Source organism: Heterocephalus glaber, unplaced genomic scaffold, assembly GCF_053883595.1.
Source record: "Heterocephalus glaber isolate CG9 unplaced genomic scaffold, H.glaber_assembly_v1.0 deba00000122, whole genome shotgun sequence".
In the NCBI taxonomy this organism is placed as follows: Eukaryota; Metazoa; Chordata; class Mammalia; order Rodentia; family Bathyergidae; genus Heterocephalus; species Heterocephalus glaber.
The window spans coordinates 11,799,457-11,824,778 of record NW_028258138.1 but is presented as its reverse complement, the minus strand read 5'-3'; the positions used below and the strand labels follow the sequence as shown (position 1 = coordinate 11,824,778).

Sequence of the window (25,322 nt, the reverse complement as noted above, 5' to 3'; positions counted from 1 at the left end):
AGGACGGGGTGAGGAGACAGCCCACAGAGCTTCAAAGCTCTGTCCAGTGCTCTTCAGGCAAAGCACTGCCAGCAGGCAGCTTGGGAAGAGTCACCAGAAGTCAGGATGAGGGGACAGGAAGGAGGGTGCTGGGCTAAACCAGGAGAGAGGCAAGAGGAGCACATTAGTTTCCAAGGGCTGCTTGAACAAAGCACCACAATATGGGTGGCTTAGGACAACAGCAATAGCATGAAGTGGTGGTGGACATCTGAATCCCAGCACTCGGGGAGGCTGAGGGAGGAGAGTCACAAATTTGGGTAACTGTAAGTGAGACCCTGATGCAAAATAAAAAATAAAGGTCTGGAGATGTACCTCAGTGCAAAGGCCCTGGGCTCAATCCCCAATACCACCAAAAAAGAAAACAAAAACAGCAACTGACTCTCTCTTGGTTTTGGACACTAGGCGAACTGAATGGGTGTGTCAGCGGGAACGCGCTTCCCCAGAGGCACTCGGGCTCTGGGAGAGAATCCTTCCTTGCCTCCTCCAGCCTTCAGAAGCTTCTCACGGGTGTCACCACTCCAACTTCCCTCTCAGTGCCTGAGTTCCGGGATTCAGGGCCGGCACAGCCCAGCCCTGCCCCACCTGACCGACACCTGCAAGGACTCAGAACTGATGCATCCTAAGTCTGGAGGGGAGGACCCAGAGCAGACATCCAGCCAGGTACACAATGGTGAAGAGAATGCACTCTTTCTGGGAGAGGCCAGAAGCTCAAACACAGGCCCGAGCCAGCGAGAAACCAAGAAAAGTAGTTACCCCAGACCAAAAAGGGTGCCCAGGGATGGGTGAGAGCGAGACTTCTTCATGTGTATTTTACTATTACTGCATTTTCATCTGGAAGGCAGGCATGGTGGCGCACACCTGTGATCCCAGCACTTGGGAGGCTGAAGCAGGAGGAACACAAGTTCGAGGCCAGCCTGGGCTACAGAGCAAGACTCCGTCTCCAAAAAAATAATCTTGAAATCATGTAAAGGCATTATTGATCCAAACAGATTAAAGAAAATTAAAAGGCAATGTGTCGGAGGTAAAAATTACAAGTTGATGAATATCACAAATATATTAAAGAAAAAAATACAATGCAGGGCCGGGGATTTAGCTCGGTGATTTCACCACCTGCCTCGCAAGCTCAAGGACCCGAGTTCGATCCCCAGTACAAAAAAAAAAAAATACAATCCAAACAAGTACAGGCATGTGCTACATAATAACATGACAGACAAAAAGATCACTACGTGTGACAGTAGTCCCAGAAGATCCTATGCCCTAGCAAGATCACAGCCATTCAGCGTGTGTGAGCACAGCCTGAGCCAGTGATGGCAAACCTTTCAGAGACTAGTGCCCAAACCGCAACCCAAAACCCACTTATTTATGGCCAAGTCCCAACACTGCAACTCAACCTGAATACTGAGGTTCTGGTTTAGAAAAAACAACCCATACGTTAACATATTTTGTCTTAAGAGAAAAACCAATACCATGCGTGACATAGGTTCACCAGCACTGGTCTATGATGTGTATATAATGACCAAATCGCCGATGATGCCAGGTGTGGTGGCGCACACCTGTGATCCCAGCACTTGGGAGGCTGAGGCAGCAGGATTGCTGTGAGTTCAAGTCCAGCCTGAGCTACACAGTGAGTTCAAGGCCAGCCTGAACTATACAGTGAGTCCTTGAGTCAAAAAAAAAAAAAATGGATAAAAACGGGTTTGGGATGAAGCTCAGTGCAAAGGCCCTTGGTTCAGTTCCCCTATACAACACCAAAAAACAAAAACAAACAAAAAACCTTCAAGCGATATACTTACAAGAATGGATCATTTTCTGTGCTCATGTTATATTTAATATCATTACTTAAAGTAAGAACTAGCTTCTGTACAGTGACGATAATATCTGCTTTCCACAGCAACGCCATCCTGCTGGACTCTCATTCTAAGGGTGGCAGCACAACATGCTGGCATCCCGCAAGTGTAATGTCGTGCAATCTCACGGAACAAAGTGCACTTAACACAATTTCAGGTTTTTTTCCTCCAAAAGAAGTGTGGATATGACAGTGCTTTAATGAGTACCGTCTTGATTTCAAGAGATTCAGTCCCATGGTCAGAGCCTGAAATTTTAGCCACCAGAACACAGGGAAGGATCTCTGAAAACATTTCTATGTGTTTCTCACTGACACAAAAGGGCGAAAATGGATTTTCCACCAGCAGTGGCAGAAGGAGGGGCAGCCTGTCTTGGAGCATGTCTTTCTGCCTCCCTGGATGGAAACGGCAGATTTAAACAGGTGTTGGGGCAGCGCATGGGGCCCAGGGACGAGAACCTGGGGGCTGGGAGCCGGCAGCTGGCAGGGAGCGCACGTTGCTGGCCCAACCGTTCCCCAGACTTCCGGCGTCTGCCACACCTCACCCCGCACTCACTTAAACATCCATTTGCCTCCGGAGCACACACACCACATATATAAAGTCTCTCGGCAGGAAATCACTTCCACTCGTAACGGTCTCGGTTAAATAAAGCACCTTTGACAGAGTACTCTGAGCTACGGGATTGCACTAAATGAGGGGAAAGAGAAGGGGTGGTTGCGTAAAATAAACAGACGCTCAGTGCAGCAGGGGCACCGGATGGAGTGGCTGAAGGGAGGTACGGCGGTCTTGACAGAGATGGGGCAGCTGGTCCCAGCCGGATGACCACCCACCAGCTGTCATCTGGGGTGTGCATGGATTTTATGACATCCAGGTGGTGTGGGCCTGGTCACGCCACCTAATCGCTCTCCTTCCCCACTTTTCTCATCTGCAATTGGGATAGCAGGACCCTGCTTTTTAATAATACCATCAGCCTGGACAAAGGAGGCATCAGTCGGGAAAAGCAGCCAGCATGATGGTCATATCATGAGTACCACTTATGGGAGAATCCATCAAATCCTTGAAGAAATGGCTCCTTATCCTTTGCCCGGAAGAAAGTAGAAAATGAAGCACAGTATTTTATCTTCAAGTCTCATTGATTTCCCTCAAAAAAAAGTTCACTAAGAAAAGCACAGAAGGGGGCTGGGGAGGTAGCTCAATGGCACAGCACCTGCCTGGCAAGCCCAAGGTCCTGAGTTACATCCCCAGTACCAAAAAAAAAAAAAGAAAGAAAGAAAAGCATAGAAGGGACCTGTGGATGTATCTCAGCAGGACAGCACTTGCCTAAGGTGTATGAGACCCAAGTCTGGATCCCAGCACTGGGCGGGTCCACTGAGGCACATTTGTAATCCCAGCCCTCTGGGAGGCTGAGAAAGGAGGATCTCAAGTTTGAAGTTTGAGCCCAGCTTGCGCAACTTCGTGACTTAATAAGACCTTGCCTCAAAATTTAAAAATAAAATAAAAAAGATCTGGGGATGTAGCTTCGTGCAAAGGCCCTGGGTTCAAGCCTCAACTGAAGAAAAACTGAAGAAGAGGAACAGGGTGAGGAGAAGAAAGGAAGAAAAGGGGGGACGGAGGAGGTGCTCAGGAAGCCAAGGAATTGGGTGGCCTCCGGTAGTTTGAGAAGGCTGGGAAGGGAACTGTCCCCAAGCCTCCAGGACACCTGTAGCCCTGCCCACCGTGTGCGACTTCTGACCTCCAGGACCCCCACAGAACACGGCCGTGCTACGTGAAGCCACTATGTTCACGGTAACTTGTTACAGCAGCAATAGGGAGCTCATACACCATCGTAAGGCTGCGTATTTGATTAAGCTGCTTTCCCCATGTGATTTTAAAAAATAAAATTTTAAAACCAAGGGAAAAAGAAGGAGGAGGAAAGAGAGAAGGGAGGAGGAAGGAGGGAGGAGGGGACGGGGAGGGGGAAGGAGGAGGGGGGAGGAGGAGAAGGAGAAGAAGCAGCAGAAGCAGCACAAGAAGAAGAAGGAGGAGGGGAAGAGGAAGAGGAGGAAGAAGAAAGAAGGAGAAGGAGGAGGAGGAAGAAGAAGGAGGGGAAGAAAGAAGAAGCAGCAGCAGCAGAAGCAGCACAAGAAGAAGGAGAGGAAGAGGAGGAAGAAAGAAGAAGCAGAAGAAGAAGAAGAGAAGAAGAAGAAGAAGAAGAAGAAGAAGAAGAAGAAGAAGAAGAAGAAGAAGAAGAAGAAGAAGAAGAAGAAGAAGAAGAAGAAGAAGAAGAAGAAGAAGAAGAAGAAGAAGAAGAAGAAGAAGAAGAGAAGAAGAAGAGAAGAAGCAGCAGCACAAGAAGGAGGAGGAGGAAGAAGAAGAGGAGGAGAAGGAAGAGGAGGAAGAGGAGGAAGAAGAAGAAGAGGAGGAGGAGGAGAACAACAACAACAACAACAACAAAGAAGAAGGGCTGCAATGGAGAAAGATACTACAAACGCAAAGAGCTGGGAAAGTCGGAGACCTGAATCACCTGCCCCCACTCTCCGGCTGCCGTAACAAAGCATCGTTTCAGCCCCTGGAAATGTCTGTATCCACCGCGTCCACCAGGGCGAGGAGGAGAGGATTAACTTGAGCAGCGGGACTGCAGTGCTGTGGGGAGGCGTGGCAGGCAGCAGCCCGAGGATTCTGGGGCAGGGGAGCGCTGGATGGAGGCAAGCTCTGTTCCTGCTAGGGACAGCTTTCTAACAACTCACCTGCTGGACCAAGTCAGGCTGTCCTGCCTCAGCCTCTTGAGAGTGACTTCAGTACCTACCTCAGTGTCACCCACGGCCAGCCGCACACACCGAGCAGTGTCTACACTCCAGATACCAGAAGGACAAGCGACCTCGCCAAACTGAAACCCAGTCCCTGGACTCCAGCCTCCCTTCCTCCCTCTGCTGGAGAGAGGAACCAAAAACAACATTGAGCCGGAAGTCCCAGAGCATCCCTGGGGAGGTTATCAAGCCTTCCAACTCTAAAATCCCAGTCCCGGAGCAAGAGGAGGAAGAGGGAGGAAGACACTAAGGGTTCAAGCCTGACGGTGCTCTTGCCCAATCCAGCCCCAGGACATCATCTACGGCCAGTTCACCTGCACACAAGGCAGTCTCTTAACTGCATCCTGGGCACCTCTTCAACTCCGGTTCACACAATCAGACACAGGAATTGAGGTTAGACAGCGCCTGGGAAACAATGTGCTGCGCCCTCACCTGCTCAGGGAGGAGGAACCCAAGGGTCATGGTATCAAGATCTGTTTGTTTTGCTCTGGGCACATTAAGGGTTTAAGAGATAAGATAAGGATAGCGATTTTTGTAAAAGATTAAAATAATGCTCAAAGTAATAAACACAGAAAGTTCAGTCTACTGAAAAGAAATGGGATAAGAAAGAGACTGAGAAGAGAGAAAAAAGAAAGAGAGAAAACAACATAATAAAATTAAATGAGGGCTGGGGATTTAGCTCAGTGGTTTCACCACCTGCTGCGCACATGCAAGGACCCGACTTCGATCCCCAGTACAAAAAAAATTAAATGATTAGCATCTAATGAAATTATTTCATGAAACTCATATGCTGATACACACATATATTAATTAATCAAGACCGTGTGGCAAATTCAAATCAAGAACCATGTTTTGGGGGTTTTTTTAATGTCATGATTAATACAGACACCACATATTGGAAATTTATTCTGAAAGAAATATTTGTAATCCCAGCACTTAGGCAGGAAAATTGTGAGGTCAAGCCCAGCTTCAGAAAATTAACAACTTAAGCAAGTCTCCATCTTAAAATAAAAAATGGGGCTGGGGATTTAGCTCAGTAGTACTGCACCTGCCTGGCAAGCGCAAGGTCCTGAGTTCGATCTCCACTACCAAAAAAAGTATTTTTTTAAGAAAAATAAAATAAAAATAAAAAATGGGCTGGGGATGTAGCTCAGTGTAAAAGCCCTGGATTCCATCCCCAGTAATGAAAAAAATAGTACTAAAAAAATATATACATACACACATATACCTCTTCAAGAGAATCTGAAAACAGATAAAAAGAATACAATGTAAATACTCAGTTATAGGATTTAACTGAAATAAGTGATCCATTCACTGGAATGCGAACATTGTAAATCACAAGTAGGTGGAAAAGGCTACATTATACGTGTTGATGTTGCAGTGTTCCATGAAAAGAAACAGAATACAAAGCTGTATCTGAGTAGGCATTACAAATATACAAAAAGTCCATGAAAAATATGGATAAGAAGGATCAAAGAAAACCAAAAGCAACTTTGTGTTTCTGTAGTAGGAATGTAACAGGTCTCCTTTTAAAGGCACTTTATTGTTCTTATAAAATCAGTCAGCTTTTAAAAATATAACTTAAAGGAGTAAGCTGATCCATTTGTAGCACCAAGTGCCTTAGAAGCTAAGGCCCTGTCCAACAATCCTTGCTGCCCCTTGCCCAGAAAAATAGGTTGAGAATGTCAAGAGGCCTGCATGCTTATCAGAGATCAGCCAGCAGTTTGCTTACTCCCCCCACAACCCTCCACCTCCGTCCCTGACTGTGCCCTATGCAGTGATGCCATGTCCTCAACCCTTTGCCCTACCTCATGCTATCAAGCCATTCTCAAACTTCCCCATCCTTCTGTCATGCAGGTCCCATCATCCTTCTGCCATGTAGATCTCCATCATCCTGCCATGAAGGTCTCTGTTATCCTTCTGACTGCCTTGAACAGATCCTATGGAATGATTCTACCAGCTATCCAAAGTGTAATTATTCTCCTTGAGGTTGAACAACTCAGCTGTTTCCACCCCCTTCCTATCCCTTACTACCACTCTCAAGACCCTGCATCATTATCTACCCACAGGCTTTTCTTTCTGAGACAAAGTCTTGTTATATAGTTCAGGCTGGCCTTAAAATCACTGTGTAACCCAGACTGGCCTCAAATCACTGTGATCGTCCTGCCTCAGCCTCCCAAGTGCTGAGGTTACAGATGTGTGTGACCAGACCAGCTTCACTCATAGACTTTCAGGATCCAGGCCTCTGGCATGTAGGATCACCTGGGCTGGGCAACCCCATCCCCATGACCTTGAAGAAATCCTGTGCACAGAGAAAGGGACTCACCTCATGGAATCAAAATCACGTTGCTGTGAGGCCCTGGGGATTTTTTTAATTCTCTTCTGGTTTCTGTTAATCTGCTCATCCCAATCTGCTTGCCGGCCTGCTTGCTCACCCGCCCTTTGCCCCTCTAAGCTGCACGCTGCCTGGTTTGCCCTGGCTGGAGCTGCTCACCTCTTCCCTCTCTCCAGGGGGTCGGTTGGGAACTGTCCACCTCACGGCGATGCCCTGTGTCCCCTGCTTCCATCCTGACTGCTGTTCCAAAGCAGGGGCAGGTTCATCCAAAGGTACCCCATGCCCTTCCACAGCAGTGATGTGGGCAAAGCCAAGGAAACTGTGACTGAGGCCCCCCTGGTGAAGGGTTTGTGGGCTCAGAAAAGAGCTCGATGAAACTGAGCTAGAGTGTGAGGATGCAGAGACGGGGGAAATTCGATGCCAGTTCAGTAGGCGGGGCAGGCAACTGTGATGTGACAGAGAAATAACTCCCACCCTGTTAGGTGTTAGATGTGCAGAGTTCGAGTCTCTCAATATTAAAGAATGGACTTAGAGGATGACAGAAGTTAAGAGTAGCAGAGGCTCACTGAGAGAAAGCTCTTGGGAGACAGGAGGGGTCCTGAATGGGTAGCCAATGAGGCTCTTGGTCAGGGGTAATTTATACAGCAAAATCATAAATGTGGGTACAACGTGGGTCAAACTACAATCAACCCACAGAATCACAAGTATAGTCGCTTAGCTCATATGGATCCAATAGGGAAGCGAGGCATGAAGCAAGGGTATAAGGCAAGCATCATTAACTTTGGCTTTTCAATCCTTTCTAATAGATCAAAGGCATTCCCGGAAAGGGTGCGTCCAGGTGTTCTGGTCCCCCACCTATGCACCTGATGTCTAGCTGGCCTCACTGGACCAGGTGGTGCTAATTACAGTCCAGTCTCAAGCTGCTGATATCACTAGGGAGGCTTGCAGGCCTGGCTATCATGGCTCCATCTTGGGACCTGGCTCTGTTCAGATTCGCCTCAGGCTGCGATCTTGGTGTCTCGTCTTCTGCACTGACTCCCTCTAGGGCCCAGGCCTCTCTGACTGCCTGTTAGTGTCTATCTAGCTTAGCTGACTATAGTAGTAATACATTATTTGCTGCTGTAACAGAAGGCCACAAGCTGGGTCATTTATAAAGAACAGAAGTTCTGGAGTCTGGGAAGTTCAGCGCCAAAGCACAGGCATTTGGAGAGGGCTTTCATTATGCTGTGTCTTCACATGGCAGAGGCAGAAAGGCAAAAGGAAGGGAGGGAAAAGGAGGAAAGAAAAGAAGCTGGGCACGCTGACACATGCCTGTAGTCCTAGCTACTCAGGAGGCTGAAGGAGGAGATCACCTGAGTCCCGGAGTCTGAGACCCGTCTGGACAACACTGTGAGACCTCCTTCTCAAAAATCCCAAACAGAAAAACAGTGAATTAAATTTTTAGAAAATTAAACAACAACAACAAAAAGAATTGCATATATCCCAGAGCCAAAATGACTCCGTTTCCCTGGCTCAAAGCATATGAAGAAGGAGGCCTTGGAAAGGAGGCTGGGGAGGACTCCTTTCCCCCCTGGAGAGGGTACACTGAGCCCCTGGACTTTAAAACATGATGACACATTACCACTTCCCTGGCTGAGTACGCAGGCAGTGTTCGCAGCACCAGGACACATCTGTGGGTGGAATTTAAACTGTGGCCCCCAAATTGTGTTGAAATCCTAACCCCTGCTACCTGTGAATGTGAACTTCTTTGGAAATTGGCTCTTTGCAAATGTCAGCAAGGAAAGGTGCAGTCACAATGACCTGGGCTGGGTCCTACAGCTGATGACTCGCGTCTCCCTAAGAAAAAGGAAGAGATTTGGAAACAGACAGGAGGGGGGAGATGAGGCCGTGGCAGGCCTGCCAGGCAAGTGGGCATGCCCTGTCCGGCATGGACATCCAGGACGCATGTGCAGAAGAGTGTTTCCAAGGTCTGCACCTGGGACCAAACCAGAAGTGCTATCTTCAGTATTTCCGGCATGAGAGCAAAAAGGGTTTTTGACAAGATGGCTTAGATCTGAAGTCAGCTGAAGAATGAGGGGTAAAAAAACATTCGTCAAAATCCGTGTGCATAGCCACTGTGCACTCTCTCAGTGGTCTACTCTCTTTTCCTACCTTTAATAAATGTAAAACCTCACTACCTTTCAGACGTGTCTTGACCAATTCTTTGTTCTGGACTCAAGAATCTGGAAGGAATCTAGAAGGAGCTCACAGCCCTCCAGACGCCAGGTTTGGACACACAGGAGTGACTATGAGAAGGAGGCACACATCAGAGTGGCAGAGTCACAAGCCCAGGAACTATGAAGCCACCGGATGCTGAAAGAGGCATGAACAGAATTTACCTCGAGAGCCTACAAAGGGAGCTGACCCTGCCCATACTGTAATTTCGGACTTATATCCCAGGACTCTGAGAAAATAACTTTCTGTTGGCTTAAATCACCCCGCTTGTGGTTCCTTGTTACATCAGCCCTAGAAGACTAAAATAGACATGAATTAAATTTTACCTGAAAAATCATCAATGTTTTAAGGACCTTTAAAGGTCATGGAAAGAGCTGGCCAGACACGATGGCGCATGCCTGCAATGTCAGAATTCTAGAAAGTTGAGACAGGAGGACCCCGAGTTTGAGCCTAGCATGGACAACTCTGGGAGACCCTGTCTCAGAATAAAAATTAATAAAGGCTAGGGATATAGCTCAGTGTGAAGGCACTGAGTCCAGTCCTGAATAAATATAAAAATAAAACAAAAGGGGCATGGAATAGTTCCTAGCGAAAAACTCAGGTCAAGAGGTACAACCAGGACAGGAACTGGAGATACAGGACCAGTGCCTAGGGACAAAGAAAGTGGGGCAGTCGGCCCTCCAAGATCAGCCTGCTCTGTGGCAGAGGCCCACAGTTCAGTCCTCCCCTGAATGGGTCCCCGGTGGAGCTAATCCTTCCATTGAGACGTAATCACTGGGCCGCTCTGCTGCCAGGGCTTCTCATCTTTGCCCAGCCCAAAGCATCCCCATACTCTTTCTTCTTGCTGAGGTCCTTATTGTGGAGAGGAGCACTTAGCATTAATCCCCAGGATAAAAAAGAAGAAAATATGACCTGAGGACATAAGGTTTCCACTCAAAACCACCCAGCCAAAGACAAATGTGCAATTCACCAATGTGATTTTTCTCAGTATACACATAATACTCAATTGACTCATGACAAACTCAAAGTCAGAGAAAACTATTCAGGAAAGACAAAAAAAAACAAGAAGAAGAAGAACGATCACCTTAAAATAATTACAGTGAATATCTGGCATTTTTAATGTAACAAAGAGAAATAATTTGTACTGATTTTCTTAATCATCCAGGCAGAGGAAGAAAATGAAAAACAAGCAAATAACCAAAAACCACAGCTGCTAGAGAAAAAAAAAAAAAGAAAAGTGGAGCCAGGTCAAGAAAGGCCATTAACTACTGTACCACTGCTAAAGATCAGAGAGATTTTATTCCGGTCAGAGCAACAACGTCAAGGATAGGCACCCTCTAGCATCTGAGGACTAAGAAACAACTCGAGTCCTAATGTTGGAATTCCACAAAGGAATTTTCCAATCTGAGAAAAACCATACCTTATAACTCCTTGAGAGAGTTCCATTTTTTTTCCCAAATTAAAGTTTCCTGGCAACCACACCCAAGCCACCAAGGCAGCATCTTCTGTCCCAGGCCCTCCAGCCACAGGGTGAGCCCAGGTCCCAGCAGGGGCTGGCTCCACATGCTGAAATGAAGATCCCTAGTGGCTAGCTGCTTGCAGGCCCATAAATTCACTTTTCCTGACTTGGACGGGATTCACAGTTGCTGTCTGACAGGCTAAGAAGACAGAGATTACTGAAATTAAAATGCAAAGGAGATAATTCTAGCTCTTCTGTCTAATAAGCTACATTAACCGATGCTGGTGTGAAGAACAGACAGTTCACTGGGATCTCTGAAGTATTAGGTTCCTAATACTAACCAGCAACTTCAACAAATAATCTCCATCGAGTTTTGACCTCATCTCTCCAAGGAGCTGCCCACAGGGTGTTCCTGCTTAAAGTATAGGCTCAAATTGCAACAAAAGGTTGCCACAGCCCCGTAAGGTGATCTGAATTGTTTGATGCAATCGGTGAAGGTCCATACAGCCAAAGTTGCAGGCAGATTCAACACCAAATTAAAGCAATTACTTGTCTGGGTGGGGGAGGGAAATAAACACAGGGTGAAGTTTTTAAATCTATTTTTAAGTAATTAGTGTGTTGAATTGCTTAGTTACGTGAAAACCGTGGTTATGTAATTTTAACTTTTTAAATTACAATGAAATGTTAAAGTTCAATTGATATAATTGTAGAATGGAAATTATAATTTCTAATCAGATCTCAAGATGAGATAATTATTCTAAGTCATATAAATTTTCAAAAATGTCACAGTAGACCTTGCACTGAGCTCAGAATGTTTCTGAAAATATTTTCAAAGCTCAGTATACTGTTTAAGAGGAATAGTATTATAATGATCACCCAGCAATATTTCTCCTCCATAATATCAACTACAACAGATTGGAGGGCCAAAGACAAAGCTTTCACCGTCCACTTATTAGCAACACCCTGAAGTCATGAACCCAGAGAAACTATTTACACACAAAGCCCAAAATGCCTGCAAATGTTATCTCGTTTTTTTAAAAAAAAGAAATATATCTCATTCATTGAACTCCATTTAAAATAATAATCAAAAGCCAATGCACCAAGGGTACTCATTTCTAAATATCTGTAAAAACATAGGCTCCTTTCTGAAATGTGACCTCTGATAGAATCGATGGGACTGTAGCTCGGTGACAGAGCATTTGCCTAGCACATGCCAGGCACTGGGTTCCAGCCCCAGCGCTTCACAAAAAGAAAAAAAGAAAAGGGTGTGGGGGTGGCAGGCTTGTAATCCCAGTACCCTGGGAGGCTGAAGCAGGAGGATCACAAATGGAATGCCTCGTGGGCAACTTAGTGAGACCTTATCTCATAATAAAAAATAAAAGGGATGGGGATGTAGCTCAGTGCAAAGGCCCTGGCCTGAGTTCAATCCCTAGTACTGAAGAAAAAAAAAAAAGATAGTATTCATGTCCTTTGAATGCAGGGCCTCTTGTCAAGGCCCTACTGACCACGGACCACGGCAGCCTTCGGCGCTGCAGGCTGTGCTGTGCCTGAAGATGTTTAAGGGCTTCCCCGACCTCTACCCTCTCGGTGCCACTAAACCCTCCCCAGCCCAGCAGTCACATCCCAAACTATCTGCAGACATTGCCAAATGGCCCCAGGAAACAAAACTGCCATTGTGAGAACCTCTGTCCCAATACAATGGGACACACACACACACACACACACACAATCACCTAAAAACACTGTAACATCCAAAGCTGATACCCAAAGACAATTCCCTTCCAAATTATATTGCAAATGTTCCCTTCCCTTCGATGTGCTCAATAATTGAGTCATTCTGAGTTGTTTCCAATAAACGAAGTGTTGCGCTTTTTTTAAAATGTGAAATTGGTGTTTTGAGACAAAAATGTTACTTAGATGTGGTGGCACGTACCTGTTATCCTAGCTCTTGGGACTCTGAGGCAGGAGGATCTTGAGTTCCAGGCCAGCCAGAGCTACACTGTGAGTTTTGAAGCCAGTATGAGCCACATAAAGAGACCTTGTCACAAAAAAAAAAAAAAAATCCTATGCTCCTTTATTCAATCTACAGCTTGATGAGCCATCCAAGTAGAACTGTAGAAAAAGACATTATAACTAAAGCACCTGACAGAATTGTAACTAACTAAACATTATTAATTTTCAGCTACCAAAAACAAACAATATGCCCAGGACATCATCAACCAAGTGAAACAATAAACCACAGAATGGAGAAAATGTTTGTAAATCACGTCTCCTAAAGGACTTACATCAGAAACAGATAAAGATGGGCTGGCACACATCTGAGCCATATGCACAAGGCTCCATTCACCCCAACACCACAAAAAAAAAAAAAAAAAAATAGAAGCCATAAAGAATGCATGCAACTTACTGACAAAAAGACAAAAATCCAACTGAAAAGTGGGCGAGGGCCTGAGGAGATATTTATGAAAAAACTAAGTCAATGAGCATATGAAAAATGCACAATATGATTAATTACCACAGTGATACAAATCAAAACCACAAGGAGACACCACTACTCCACTAGAAAGGTTCGAAGAAGCAAGACACACACATGCTGCCCACGGGCATGGCAAACGGTGCAGGTGCTTTGGAAAACTACCTGGCAGTTCCTCAAAAGGTAAAAATAAACCATAGACTTCACATACATCTTAGCAATTCCACTCTTAGGCATATGGCCTGAACAATTAAAAAACACATATTCAAGCATATACTTATAAACTGATACTGCTACAGCTAGCCACAATAGCCAAAAGGTGAGAAAACCCAAATACCCATCAACTGGTAAATGCATAAACAAAATATGGTTTACACACATGGTGGAATATTACTGAGCCATAAAAAGGAATGGCTGCGAATGCACGCTGCTATGTGGATGGTGCCTGAAAACACGATGCTAAATGAAAGAAGCCAGTCAAGAAAGGTCACAAATCATGTGTTCGCCCTTATATGCAGTATCCACAGCAGGCAAAGCTATGCAGACACAAAACACAGTAGTGGTTGGCAGAGTTTCAGCAGAGGGGTCAAAAGGGGAAGGATTGCTTGTGGGGACAGGCTTTCTTTGGGGTGATGGAAATGTCCTGAAATTGACTGTAATAGTTGCACAAGGCCGTAAGTGTACCAAAAGCCACTGAATAGTATAATTTAAAGAAAGGTGAATTGTATGGTATATGAGTGCGTATCTTAACACAGCTGTAATAAAAGCAAAAACAATCTACAGACACAGCTAAAAGACTTAATCGTGATTAAAGAAAAAGAACCTGGCCACTACCTCCCTGAAAAAGAAACAGTGTGGCAACACAACGTTACCAACCCTGACAGCTTGTAGAGCAGGGTCTAAATGTGTGTGGCCCAAGCCTGTAATCCCAGAACTGTAATCCCAGAACTGTCGAAGCTAAGGCAGGAGGATCACTGCTAGTTGGAGACCATCCTGGACTACACAGTGAGATCCTGTCTCAAAAAAAAAAAAAAAAAAAAAAACCACCGGAGTGGGTGGGGGCTCCTAACTGGGAGGAAAGTTGGAAGAAAAGCCGTCAGAACAGAATATTCTCCTGCTGCAGAGGGGAGAGGAGTGAGGTGTCGCTCTGGCGAACGGAAGGCCCCGCGGGGGTTGACTGTGTCCCCACCCCCAAAGCTCTCTCATTGGAACCTCAGTCCCAGCGTTTGCGGTGACGGAATCCGGACAATGGGCTCAGGACGGACATCAGATCCCGTCATCCGAGTGCGTCCCCAAGGGGAAGAGAACCCCAGGCGAAACCTTGGGCTTGGGGCTCCCAGCCTCCTGGACCAGAAGCCAAGCGAACTCTGCTTTAACCAGGAACTACCCTGTGGTGTCCTGTTCTGGCAACGGAAAACAGATCACGACAGAGCCAGGGATACAAATCAAAAGGGTGGAGCATGCTCTCCCAAACTCTAAGAATAACAAACACTGGCGAGAATGTGGGGAAAAGCCACTCTTCTGCATTGTTGGTGGGGATATAAACAAGTACAAGCGCCATGGGCAACAGCGTGGAGATTCCTCAAACACCTGAACTAGAAATTCCATTCAACCCAGCTATTCTCCTCCTAGGTATCTTCCCAAAAAAGTTAAAACCATATTATAAAAATGCTGTCAGGGCCAGGGATTTAGCTTAGTGGTTTTGTCGCCTACTGCGCAAGTGCAAGGACCTGAGTTCAATCCCCGGTACCAAAAAAAAAAAAAAAAGAATGCACGCATAACTATGTTTATAGCCACACAATTTATAATAGCTAGGTCTCTGGAACAGCACATGTGTCCAGGAGATGACTGGATAAAGAAAATGTGGTATTTACACACAATGGAATACTACACTGCCATAAAGATAAACTTGAGTCATTCATAGGAAATAGATGTACCTTGACACCGTAAGGTTAAATTAAATCAAATCAATGGATATACAAGCTTAAATAGCATATGGTTTCTCTTATATGAGACACTCAAAATATATACACATATAAATAAAGAGCAAAATAGAAGAGGAAGTAGGGAGAAGTTCAAATACTTCCCCAAATTCCATGATGAATGTGATCAACATGCATGACAAATATGTACTAATAAAAAATATACAGTTAAAAATAAAAAAAAAAATTTCCCAAACTCTGTATTCCATTCTTTTAAATGTTTCAATATATATGTTAATTTATTTCAGCCCTACTACTAGTTTCTCTTAGTTTACAGAGAAGAAAGTTTTGTGCTATTAACTATTTGGTTTTTGGTTATTTGAGGCAAGGTCTCACTCTGTAGTTGAGGCTGGCCCTGAACTCACTAAGAAGCCCAGGCTGGTCTTGAACTTGTGAGGATCCTCCCGCCTCAGCCTCCCAAGCACTGGGATTACAGGCCTGCACCACCGCACTGGGAGTTTGTTTCGTTTTTGTAAGAGTCTTTTTTATCTATGACTTGTACTCTGAGTAACATTTTTGGCCATTCTTTTAAAACTATGGTACACAGCATATTAACTGTTGTTATTCTCTAATTAATTTGTTATGAAATTCTCTTTTATTTCAGGTAGCTGAGAGGAGTGCTTTTAATATTTTCTTTATTATTATCTACATGTATTACACTAAAAAGTAAATAATAAAAAATGTGCAGCCTGAAAACAATAGGTGCGATGTTAAGTGACCTAAATTGACATTTATCACAATCAGATGTTGAGAAATAAAAGGGATACATTCAGGCACTTCAGAGCTATAAAAATAACCACTAGAAGAACTGAAAACAAAAATGAACCAAAGCAACCTGGCGTGGTGGCGCATACCTGTAATCCCAGCACTCAAGAGGCTGAGGCAGGAAGGTTTCCATGAGTTCGAGGCCAGCCTGGAATACACAGTGAGACTCTGTCTCAAAAAGTAAATTGCACCACTCAACAGGCATAGCCAGAAACATGCCAGGGTTCAAGCCCCAACACCGTAAAACAAAGGAAAACGAAAGAACTTGCCCTCAAAGGACTACTTTCCCAGGACATCGTATGGCCAGTGAGTGTGGAGAACAGAGTAACACATTATTTTCAGGGAGTGGGGTCGGGCTCCCACCCTGTCCAAACAAGACAAAGCCCACACACAGTCCTGCTAAAGTCCACAGTTCAGACAATGAAGCCCCAAGAGTGAGCAGAGCCAGCTCTGCAACCCTAGCTCTTCACCACTCCTGCTGGAAGTCAGTGTCCGCCCAGAAAGCACCCCAGGCCCCTACCCAGGCCAGGGCTCGGGTGGATCGAGAGATCTTAGCTGGGTAAGGTGGTTTAAACCTGGAAGCCCAGCACTCTGGGAGGCCTAGGCAGGAGGGCTGCAAATGCAAACCCAGCTGGGAAACTGAGAGACCTAGCTAAATGGGAAGGTTGCGCCTGTGAAGGCCCTGGGTTCGATCCCAGTGACGCCAAGAAAAAAAAAAAAAAAGATATCTAGAGGCCTGGTCCCCAGTGGGCATCTCCCTGCAGGTCTTCCGGATCTCTGGATCCCCGAGCCCTCCAGCCACGACCCTCCCAGGCCAAGTTGGGCGAGGCAGCTCCAACACCTGGGGCTCCGCACCCAGAGCTCCATCCCCTGCACACACTGTCTCCTCAGTTACAGACCCGGGCTACAGCGTAGCTTTCAGGTCAGGCCCATAAGAGCCAGACAGTGACCAAGTATCTGGGGCTGGGCTGTCACTCGGTGCTTCAGCACCTGCCTAGCACCCGGAGGCCTGCATTCCCACTGGCACAAAGAGCAATATGGGACAATCATAACCATGAACTTTAATAGAAGTTATCTAAACTTATCAACTGTTTATTTCTGGGATTTTCTTTTTCTTTTTTGGGAATTTCCCATTTAATATTTTCAGACCACAGTTGACCCTAGATAACTGAAACTGTGAGAAGCAAACACCGCAGATAAGGAAGGACTGCTGTACTAATCTTTGATCCTTAATAAAATTATGCTCTGGTTTTAGTTTTTTGAGGAATCTCCGTATTGATTTCCACAGCGGTTGTACTAGTTTACATTCCCACCAACAAATCTTGGAGGCAACATATAGGTCCATCAACAGACAAATGAATAAAGAAAACATGGCACAGTATTTATACATAATGGAGTACTACTCTGCCATTAAAAAGGACAGGCTTGAGTCATTTGTAGGAAACAGATGCACCTTGAGACCATAATGTTAAGTGAAATAAATCAGACACACAAGCTTAAATATAGCATGGTTTCTCTTATATGAGAAACCCAGAATACAAATACAGAGCAAAATAAAAGATAATAGGAAGTAGGGAAATGGAGCTTTCTCAAAAGGGAAGATCCAGAGATGGGGAAGGAAGGGAGAGGAAGGAAAGAAATGAAAAAAGGAATGAAGATGTGTATGTACCAGCTCCACACAGGGAACATAAACATGCACTGCAAACACATACCAACAGAGAGGAGGAAAGAAAGAAAAGATTATGCTCAGAACAGAAACTGGAATCAATAACATAGGTGTTGGGTTGGGGGTTATTATTTTTAAATCAAAAAAACCTTCCTCTTTCATTTCTTTCTCCTTCATAAATTCAAAATGGCCCCAGAACCCATGTAGTGCCTCATGCCTGGAACCCCAGCATTCTGGCAGGCTGAGGCAGGATGACAAGCCCCAGCTCAGCCTTGGCAACCTGGTGAAACCCTGTCTCAAAAATTAAAAATAAACAAAAAGTGTATTTTTTAAATAAGTAAGTCAAACGGTCCTGCCCAAAACACATGAAGTACTTTTCATACTGTCCCCTAACCCAGACGGCTTGGGACAGGAGCAGAAGGCCTGGGCCAGAGGTTGAGGCTAAATCATCACTGGCTCTCTAACCTCCCTCTGCCCACAGCTGATCAGCTCTCAGCTCTCCGATCTCCCCAAGGCTGCACCCAGCCCGTCCACTTCACTCCAGCCTGGGAACCCGGACCCCACGCCCTGTCCCATGGCACAACACATGGTTGCTGGGCTCGGCCTCAGCTAGGAGAGGAGTACCAGGGTCTCCTCAGACACACACATACACACACACACACACACACACACACACACACAACCACACACTCCCCTCTCCAGACCTACAGCCCAGGTCCTGGTGAATTTCTTAATGAGACCCCGGGAGACCTGGGAAACAAGGAAAGTCTTATGCAGGCAGGCTGTGGAGGAGGGACCTGCATTTGGGAAGGGGACAGGATGGAAGGGGAAAAGTCTGCCTGTTAATATTGCACACCCTTTCACACTAGAACATTGTTTTGCTTTTGAAACACTCCGTTCCTTGCTGAATACCGCTTTATTTCTGAGTGCCTCCTTTATTTTTCTTTCAGTTTTTTCAAATAAGTGACTTAGCCTTCGGTGATGATGAGACATTTCTTTTTTTGTTTCTCTTTGACACAGAAATTATATAAAACAAAATGTTAGCCAGGAATAGTGGCACACGCCTGTAATTCCACCACTCCAGAAGCCGAGGCAGGAGAATTGCAGCCAGCTCCAGGTCAGCCTGGACTACACAGCCAGACCCTGTATCAAAACACCCAAAATAAGTAAATAAATATATATAAGTAAAGCCAATTAACATGGCTAAGCTAAATGGTTTGTGCCTTGATGCACGTACACACACACACACACACACACACACACACAATGAAACTGGTTTTCAAACAGGAGACCAAACAGCTGGAGACAGTGAGAAGAACGCTTTCTCGCCCACCGCTGTGACTCTTGGCATCTGCACACTGTCCCGAGGACCCATTCTCTTTCAGGATTTCATCTGCAACCCTCCACACCCCTCAGACAAGCAGAACCCTCTGTCACAGCTCATTTCCAGCCAAGGAAGTACATGTGATTCCTACTCAGCTCCTTCCTCATGTGGGAAATTACAGGCTTGTATTAAACTTTTTTTTTTTGCAGTGATGGGAATTGAACCCAGGGCCATGACACACAAGGCAAACACTGTACCATAGAGCGCTCCCCAGCCCTTTTTATTTTTTTTATTTTTTTTTTTAGTAAAAGCTCAATAAATTGCCCAGGCCAGCAATTTGTGATCGTCCTGCCTCAGCCTCCTGAATAGCCAGGATTAAAGACACATGCCATAGTGCTCAGCGCATTGCACATTTTTTAGTGTCGACAGATGTTACTCGAAAACAAAGTAGGCTGTCAGCAAAGCTTGGGGGAAGGGTTCTCAGCCAGGTGGTCAAGAAAGCCAGGGGCCAGCAGGCAGAAGCCCAGAACCACTGGAATTCTGGAGGGAGAGACAGACAGGACCAGTGCTGCTTTTCTCTGCTGGCTTAGAGGGGGAGGGGGAAGGGAGAACTGCAGAGGGAAAGAGGGGAGGTTTTTGTCCTGGCTCTTTGGATGAGCTTTAGAGTGCAGTTAAATTGTCAGCTAATGAGATTTCCTAACCACTCTCTCTCTTTTAAGCTTAGACCCCCAGTGGATCCAGTCCACAGACACCAGCAGGAGGGAGAGCAACCTGGCATCTCTAAGGGCCAGAGAATGGCCCCAGACAAGTGCAGGAAAGATAGGAGTCAATCCTTTTATCACATTCAGTAATGGGTGTCTACAGTCACTCTACCGGCCTGCAGGCTTTTGCAGTCACAGGGCAGCATGGAGCCTCTCTTGCTGGTGTTTGTTTATCTGTTGCTTGCTGGGGCTGGCAGAGGCCTCTGCCGTCTATATGCAAAAGGGCCTGTTGTTGGACCCAGCTCAATAATTCTCCCAGCAGGCAAAGGGTGTTAAAGCAGGAAGCATCTCTGCAATAATATCTTGAGATCCTGTCTTTTTAAACTATTTAATCTCACTATGGGTTGCTCCTGTTTTGCTCTTTCGTTTTTAATATGGTACTGGCTTTTCTTTCTGCCCAAAGAAATCAGCAGAACAGAGCTAGAGGAGGGCAAAACGTGGTCAAAACACACAGATGGCGCTTTGAATATATTCAACCAAGTCAGTTCTCTCCTACCTTCCTGCTCACTATTTCTTCTCCATTTAAAGATAATTACTTAGCAACTTCGACGTTTACCACTCAAAGTCACCCTCTCTTGCAAACTCTACTTCCAGGCACGAAAGAGCCCACTCTGGAACCAAGAGTTAGTAAACTTTTTCCGGTTCAGGGCAGACCTTAAACTTCACCTGGCCTAGGAAGTGTCGCCTCCCGACAGCTTTGTTCAAAGCTCCCTCCGCCCCGGGGTAACCACTTCCCAGAGCAGTCATTGGCTCACCAGCCACCCTGCCCAGCTGCCGGGTTCCTCCTCCTGCCAGCCCAGGTCGGGGCCTCACAGAGTCTGCAGGAAGAAGGAAGAAGAAACAACTAAAACCCAATGGAAAGTCAAACAAGATAAGTATAATTACATCTAAAGCCAAGTCAAACAACTCCTGTTCCGCAGCTGAAAACAGCAGTCCTCCGGGTCTTTGCAAATGGGGGCTGAAAGCCTAGGGAATTCGGAAAAGGGGGCGCTGGGGGCCCTTCTAACAGAGGGCCAACCTGACCCCAGTGTTTTATGTGTGACCAATCACTGTCCCGCGCAACCCATCCATCCCCTCTGGATACTCATTAGCCCCACTCTACAGGCACACAAACTGAGGCTAGCTCCAGCCGGGTCGCCCAGCTGGAGAGCTACCCTGAGCAGGCTCTGGCACCGAGTATGCCTGACCCCGGCCGGGCGCAGCCTGTCCGAGCGTGCGCGGCTCGGCCGGCACCGTAACCCGATCCCGACCGCGAGGGCTCCAAGGCGCCACACCTCTGCTGCACGGCGCCGCGTGGGTACCGCTGAAGCAAGCAGGCGTTTGCGGCGTCCCGGGGGCTCCCACGAGTCCTTCAAAATCTGCCGACGCGCAGGAAAAGACGGGCTGCAAGTCGGCCTGACTGTCGAAGGACCACCGGGGCTACTGGAAAGGGGCGGGGAGGCCAGGTCAGCGCCCCGACGGCTGCCACCCTGAGGGCCCGGGCCGGGACACCAGCACTCGGGGTGCAGGGACGCGAGCGGTCGGGGCGGGGCGGGGGCTGGGCGCAGCGGCGCGGAGTTGGCCGCTTCTCCCCGGAGCATCCTGCTCCAGACCTGGGCAGGGGGCGTCACCTGCCGGCGCGCGCCAACTTCTCCCCACTCGGCGGAGGCAGGCGACAGCGACAGCGGCCGGGGCCTGGGGGGCGCAGCGCTCGACTCTCGCCCAATGACGAGGTCTGTAAACAAAAGCGGGCCCCACGCGGGTCCCCAGCCGGCGCGGAGCGGCACCGGAGCGGCAGAGCCGGCGAGAGGGCGAGGCGAGGACGGGATCCGCCACTGGGACCCCCGCCACCGCACCACTCATTGTCTGCACAAGCGTAGGGCTTGGCTTCCGATGCCCCCTCCTGGGCCCTCCGCGGGTCCGCAGCCCCAGGTGCTCGCCCCGGGCTCTCCGCCCAGGGTGCCCGGCCCTGCGCGTCACACGGAGGGCCAAGGTGAGCACCCGGCCGCGCTGCGGAAGAGCCAGGCCCGTGAGCGCCCGAGGCAGAACGGGAGGCACACGGCGCGCTCCCAGAAGTTGATTTAAAAATCCGCCGACAGAGGCACAGCGCAGCCGCCGCCGCAGGTCAGCGCTGCCTCCCGGGGACGCCCGGGCACTGTCAGCCGGCGCCGGGCACCTGGGCTCCGCGCCCTCGCCTCCCCTGTCCGCGAGGGGCCTCCTCGCGCCGCCCTCAGAGCCCCACTGCCGAGTGTGCACCCGAAAACAATACGCGCAGGGCCCGACCTGAGGGAGCTAGGACCCGCCGGGAGCCCCAGTGTGCGGGAGCCCGGGGCAGGACGCGCCGGTTCGGGCACGGCTCGGGCACTCGCGTCCCCATCCCTTGGGGCGGCTCTGCCCGCCTGGCCCGGCCCGGCCCACCCCGGTCCCGCAGGCCCGCGGGACTCACCTGCAAAGCCCGCCCCAGATCCCCGCGCCCGCGCCCGCGCCGGGCACAATGCGGGGCCGCTGGGGCCCTGGAGCTGAGAGCTCCAAAGCGATCTCCGCGCTGCAGAGCTGAGCGCCCGACGGCGGCGGCGCAGATGTGCCCCGCCGAGCTCTGGACCGCTCGCCGGCAGCCAATGGGAGCTGCCAGGGAGCCTCCACCGGAGGCCGTGGGGGCGGGGCCGCGGGAGCCCGTGGGAAACCACGCTCCGATTGGGCCGCCTGACAATCGCTCCGCCTCCGGCCAGCCAATCAGAGGTGAGGGACACGGGAGCGGGGCGTTCGGAGTTGAGCTGGAGAGTCACAACAGCCCCACGCTGGGTACCCGCGCTGCATCTCGGCCCGCGTCCGCGGCTGGAAGGATGCTAACGCCGCGCGCTCCGCAGGAAGCTATCGGGGCTCCGGCGCCGCGGCCTCGGGAGACGGCGGGCAGACAGCGGAGGCGCGGGAGGCCGGGAACGGCGAGGAGCCCCTAACAAAGCAGCGCGGGGAGGGCCGAGCGGCCTTCGCCTCCTCCTGCCATAGGCCCGCGAAGCTGCCCGTCACCGCTCCGAGGTGGAGGTGGCCAATGGCGTGCGCTGCGGGAGCTCTAGTTGGCGCGCGCGCGGCGCGGCGTGGGCGGGATTGGTCGGAGGTGAAGGGTTTTTCTGCCACCTCAGGCGGAGGGGCAGGGGCAACCGAACGGGGCAGGCAAGGAGCCAGAAACCACACCTGCCACACGTGGTGCGGCTAGCTGGAAGGTGACACGGGAACTTGTAGAAGAGGAAAGAAAACCTAACGCAGTCCCTTGGCGTGGATGCCCCAGGAGGTTAGAGAGGTTCCACTTGGGGACACGGCGGCTTTTCCCCGAGTCTCCGGGATCCTGGCTCCCCGCACGTGCATCTCGGTGAGGGCTTGGGCCTCGCGTCCACCTCCTGGGCGGCGGCTTCGCGCACACCTGCCGGTCGCGTCCCTTACCTGTGGCCCGGCGGAGGGGCGCTGGCTAGACCCTGCAGGGAAACCGCCTCCCTACACCAGGCCAGACCTGGCCCTGGCCCTAAGTAAGAGCGCTAGACTTCGCGGCAAGGACAGGCTGGGTGAGGAAGGTGCGTTCCACCACTATGGGGTGGGGGGGAGCGGTCTGCGCCCCCAGGTTAAAAAGTAAAAAGTAAAAGGAACCATAAAAGGAACTGCCAGGGCCTTGGCAGGTAAACCTAAAATGGAAAATTACAAATCATCCTTTACTCCTCCTTCAGCCCTCTCTCACATTACCTCCCAAATCCATCCCTCCACCCATCCTCCTTCATCAAAGGCATCCCATGGTCTTTCTGCCCCGGGCCTGCCCCCCCCCCGCCCCGCCCTGCCGCCCCAATCTGTTGTCCACTTTGTAAAACGATCCTCTAAACAAACAAACAAAAAATTCTGGCTCTCTATTCTACGCCTCTTCTCTTTCCCCACAAACAGTTTCACCCCCAGCCAAGCCCGGCACTGGACCAGGTCTTCAGATCCCAGCGTGGCTGGCAGTGCACCCGCGCAGTAGGGCACGCGGGCTTAGACCCTGGGGAGCCTCCCGTGTTACAGGGTGCTGAAGCTGCAAGTTCATCACGTTCCCTACCAGCGCGGCGCTCCTCGGAGCTAGAATCTTATCTTCACTGCTGTATCTGAGTACTTGGCACATTTTGCTCAAAACGCTTTAAAATATGTAAAGGATTACAGAGGAGCTAAATTGCATGCAAGAGCTTTAAAGGTTTGCAGTGCTGCTGAACGCTGTGGCCCATGCCTGTAGCCCCAGCTCCTTGGAAAGCTGAGGCAGGAGGATTCCAAGTTCCTGACCAGCCTAACATCTTAGCGAGACCCTGTCTAAAAATATAAATAGCTGAGAATGTAGCTCATGGCTACAGCACCCTGGGTTCAATCAACAAAAGATTTGAAGTGCCTCTAAAAGGTCAGTTAAAGGAGAATGTTTAGGATCATGGCTGTCAATGTGATTTGTTCTCTTGGCTCCATGACAGCTGTCCCGAGGGCCTTTCTGGGTCAAATTCAAAAGCTTTTTCAGAAGATACCCCTTCCAAAACCAGTGTTGCCTCAGCCAGTATCCTGCACAAGCTTCTCAATGAAGAATCATTCCTTCATAAAGCTCCTCATTCAGGGGAAAGAGCAATTTCTTGGCTTTTTTCGAACCACCATCTTGGAAAATGTGTGTGTGTTTGGGTGTGCACACATAAATGAAATGAGTACATTTGGAAATGAGTGGAGAGTTTTGATTTTGGGGTTTGTTTTGTGTGTGTGTGTGTGTGTGTACTGAGGATTCAACCCAGGCCTTTGCAAATGAGCTACGTCCCCAGCCTTTTTAAATTTTGAGACAGGATCTTGCTAAGTTGCCCAGGCTGCTTTCAAATTTACAGTCCTTGGGGGCCAGGGATTTAGCTCAGTGGTTCCGCCGCCTGCTTTGAAAAGCTCAAGGACCTGAGTTCGATCCCCAGTACCTAAAAATAAAAAACCAAATTTACAGTCCTGCCTCAGCCTCGAAGAGTGCTGGAATTACAGGCATACACCACACCCAGCTAAAGAGCTTTTCAAGTGTGTTCAGAAGCACATTTGGCAATGCTTAAACGCAGACTCTGTGGCTGGGGCGTTGGACATTCAAGCCCTATGACTTTCAAGCTGTAATTCAGGATAAATTGCTACAGACTTCCATGCCTCAGTTTCCCCATCTATATAATTGAGAGGTTAATAATAGTGGCTACCACACAGGGTTGGTATGAGGATAAGTGAGTTAGTATTAGCACATGGTGGCAGTAAATAATGTTGGCTAGGCACCTAAATATCTTGCACACAGACATGCAGAGGCAGCTGAAGGGAGGCTTTTCTAGGAGAGACATCCAGTTGGCCCTCCGCATCCTCAGCTCCAACCAGCCTACATGAAAACTACTCAGATGGTACTGAACATGCGCACTCATTTCTCGTCATTATTTCCTAGCCAGTACAATTGTTTAAACAGCATTTACATTGCATTGTCCAGAGCACTATAGAGATGAAGTGTAGGGAGGATGTGAGGGGTTATAGACAAACACTGTACTGTTTGATAGAGGAACTTAAACTGGGCCCAGTGGCGCATGCCTGTAATCAATCCCAGCACTGAGGGAGGCTGAGACAGGAGGATCACAAGGTAGAGTCCCACGTGGGCAACTTAGATCCTGTCTCAAAAAGGCCTGAGAATGTAGTTACGTGATAG

The 25,322-nt window shown here is 48.5% G+C and overlaps 1 protein-coding gene across 4 annotated transcripts in view; it reads right to left on the bottom strand.

The window, feature by feature from the left end:
- Positions 1-22,263, bottom strand: part of Tiam1 (TIAM Rac1 associated GEF 1) — a 384,121-nt gene extending 361,858 nt beyond the window's left edge. For 2 of the 4 annotated variants that reach the window (XM_087213203.1, XM_004842270.3), the window contains exon 1: positions 22,074-22,263. The gene's annotated coding sequence lies outside the window, so the exon portion shown is untranslated. Of the gene's footprint in view, positions 1-20,403; positions 20,467-22,073 lie in introns of all 4 variants that reach the window. The other 2 variants (XM_087213200.1, XM_004842271.3) reach the window with 2 other exon arrangements.
- Between the last annotated feature and the right edge of the window lie 3,059 nt (positions 22,264-25,322).